Here is a 3,501-nt window from a genome sequence, read left to right as displayed (position 1 = left end):
TCTAGGACTCCTCCACTGTGCTGCCCAGTCGGACTGCATGCCAGCTCCTCCTCCCCTTAGCCCTCAGGGCTGGCTGCCCTGTGCCTTCGACACTGGAACCAATAATAGTGCGTTGTCCAGGCAAGGTGCAGGGCCCTCTCTCTCAAGTGCTACAGCCAGTGAGGGGGCAGCGACAGCTCTCCCTCCCACTATCATGATCCCAGAGAGATCCCATGATCTCTCACAGCTGCCTCAAGCAGCAGTGGAGCTGTTCCCCCCTCAGCTCTTCCACACTCTCATCTGCAGGCCAGCTTACCTGTGCTCCCTTCACTAGCACCAACTAACTTTGCTGCCCGGGAGATTCTGGGTCCTTCTCTCTTGAGTGCTGCAGCCAACAAGGGACATGGGCAGCTTGCCCACTCTCACGATTCCAGGCTCAGTTCTTGTCACAGGTGGTGAGGAGAAAGGGGAGGGTGCCACCCCAACACCCACGCGACCTAATGGCAGATGAGTGTCAAGGCCACTTTTCTCTTGCTCTGTCTTGGGATCCATTTCCCCTTGGCCAGAACTAGCACTATTCTGCTGCCCAGACAGGGTGCAGGGCCTGGTCCCTCAAGTGCTTAGCTGGTAAGGGGCAGGGCTTGCTCTCCTGCTCTCCTGACCCTGTGTACAGGTGTCTTGATTGCTGTAGGTGATAAGAGGGAAGGGGGAAAGACATCACTCCCATATCCATGCCATTTCATGGCAGACTAGTGGCGGGGTCAGTTCTCTTGAGCTTTAGTCCTTGGGGTGGACACACTTGTTCCCCCACCCCCAATCAGGGTTAGCTGTGCTGCGCTGTCCACGTGAGGTATAGGGCCTGCTTTCCTGGTGAGGGCCAGAGCTAACTCATTTGAGCTCATTATCTTGTGAGCAGCTTTCCTGAGTGCTAGAAGAACGTTGTGGGGAAGATCACCTTTTTGCCCATGCCACCCCACAGCAGACACATGGCAAGGTAAGTTCTCACACTCACATTCTTGGGGCTGATTCGCCTATACCCTGCCACCAGGACCAACTCCACTGTACTGCCTAGGTGATGTGCAAGGTACAGGGGGCCTGCTCTCCAGAGAGCTGCCTGCTGCTGTTGGTGAGAGAAGAGAGTCATCTCTCCTGAATGCCACATCCAGTGAGGGACAGATCCAGTTATACACGGCTACTGAACATCCCTGTACTCCCCCCAGTGGCTGCCCCATCAGGGACAGCCCCATGTTCTCAAGTGGTAATATCAGCTACGTGACATAGACACTACCCTCTGCCACTGCATAGCCATGGACTTAGACATGGCCTCTCAGTGGCAGCTGGGGCTGGGACCTCACCATGGTCTCAGGCAGAGGGGGTGAACAGTCATAACAGGCTCCTCCTCTCCTCCTCGAGTCTCTAGTTCCATCTCTCTTTATAATGCTCAAGCTGCTCCCCTTCTTTATCTCCACACACTGCAGACTAGGCCCCTGGGCAACTTGCTCTGTCCCTGCTGCATGCTATGGAGGTAAGTGGCCCACCTGTGTCATGTGCTTGAGAACAGGTCTGTTCTGTGGGTGGTCTGGAAGTCTGTAGGTCACTGTCGTCTTTCTCCTGGGCTGTACTGCCTGAAATTGATTTGATCTAATTTTTGTGAGTCCTAGACCTAAGACAACTTTGGCCAGACAGCCAAACATCAAGTTAAGATGAACCATGAACTGCCTTCTGCTCTATTCCGGACTGATATGAGAACACCATCACTAACAAGGTGTCTCTTTGCCCATTGTGCGCACAGAGGGGGAGAGGAAGGGAGTGCTCTTTATATTTCAAGAGTGGTGTAACCATTGTTCAACCCTCACAGTGTCTCTGTGAGGTGTGCATTTCTTCCTGGCCAGCCTCCTCCTTGCGAGTGACATAGGGACACATTTATCATTTAGTTTCTAGGATCTAATGTCTTAAGTTATCAACTTGACTTCCATCAGTATGCACCTGTACAAATAAAGACAAGGTCTTCAGGCACTTGTGAGGTGACATGTGGGCTAGATTTCACAGAAAACCCATCTGCTGCGTGTCTAGAATGAAGAGAACATATATGTTGCACATAGCCTTCTTGCCTTCCCAACTTTTCATTCCATGCCGGTGTTGTTACCAGTTATCAAAATGCAAGGACAATACGTGGCTAGAACCTGTGTCTTCAAATGCTATTTATATATTGGAGCTCTTCCTTACTTCTTAAAAGCCATCAGCAAATATTAGTTATATCAGTAAAACCAAATACAAATTTTTACTACATCCTTCAAGACATGGTCATAAGAATAAGCCAATGTCAATTTGGTCATGGCACACAATGGCATAGATCACCCATGAGATAGCATCATGCAGTGTAAAAAAAAAAAAAAAAAAAAAAAAGGACATCATTGAAGTAAAGTCATAGGACTTGGCTTCTTTTTCCAGTGTTTGAAACTTGACCTGTTTACTGGAAAAATACGATGAGCTTTAAATAAAATATAGATGGTAAGGGTTGTAGAAATCGCTCAGTGGTTGGGAGCACTTGCTGTCAAATAACCCAGGAAAGTTCTTCATAGGCCTGCGAACCTAGCACTTAGTAAAGTAGAAATAGGAAGATTGCTGGATCTTACAGACCGATAGCCAAGCCGAAACACAGATTTCTTAATTAGCAAGAGACCCTGTGTCAAAGGAATAAAGCAAAGGCTAGCCAACTACCTGCTTACACCTCTGCCCACACACACTTGGCTCTTCACACACATGTGTGTACACATCCCCACACACATATACTACATACATTAAGGTATCAGCAGCAAAATAAAAGGGTAACAAATGACCACAAATTATGGCTTGTTTATCCTTAATAAAAGCCACAAAGCTCTTTTGAGGGATAAATTTGTGCCAGGGTTCTGCCAACTCCTATAAATAGGAGATATTGCTAATATCTGAAGGGATAACTAGAACCTGACACAGAGAAGCAAGTAGAACAACTTATAATACATGTCATTGCAGAATTTTCTTTCTTTTCTTTATTCTTTTTTCCTTTTTCCTTTTTTAACATTCCGCAGAACTCTCCAGGACAGAAATGTAGACTATATGAATGCGGTCAGGTTAGGTATCAGAGAAGATATAAAGTATGAATGGACTGAGTCTTGAGGGGCACATGGAAGTAGGTCAGATGCAGAAAAGGGATGGGTTCTGCAGGCAGATGGAAAGCAGCAGCAGAAGTGGGTGTGCCCCACTGAGAAAGAGGCATGATGCTCTATCACTACATTTGCGAATTTATTCAGGGAACTAGCAGAAAATGAATGAGTATTCAGGTGGCCAAGGCCAAATATGAGTGGGTTTGTAATTCATTATAAAGGAGATGGGGATACATGTTATTTTCTATAGGGCAGGAACAGATCAAGCTGCTGTTTTTTGAAAATCTACTCCAGTTACCTTTGGGGAAGGAAGGAGACCAGAACAGTTCACTGCTGCCGTGTCCCAGGCAAAGACGATTAAAGATTGAACTAAGGG

The 3,501-nt window shown here is 47.3% G+C and overlaps 1 non-coding gene across 1 annotated transcript; it reads right to left on the bottom strand.

Annotated features, from left to right (window-relative positions):
* Positions 1 to 1,627: 1,627 nt before the first annotated feature.
* Positions 1,628 to 1,770, bottom strand: LOC127667139 (small nucleolar RNA SNORA48). The gene has a single exon (XR_007973798.1). It is a non-coding gene; the product is annotated as a small nucleolar RNA SNORA48 (small nucleolar RNA).
* Positions 1,771 to 3,501: the final 1,731 nt, after the last annotated feature.

Source organism: Apodemus sylvaticus, chromosome 16 (genome assembly GCF_947179515.1).
Source record: "Apodemus sylvaticus chromosome 16, mApoSyl1.1, whole genome shotgun sequence".
In the NCBI taxonomy this organism is placed as follows: domain Eukaryota; kingdom Metazoa; phylum Chordata; class Mammalia; order Rodentia; family Muridae; genus Apodemus; species Apodemus sylvaticus.
This window is presented reverse-complemented; position numbering and strand designations above follow the sequence as displayed.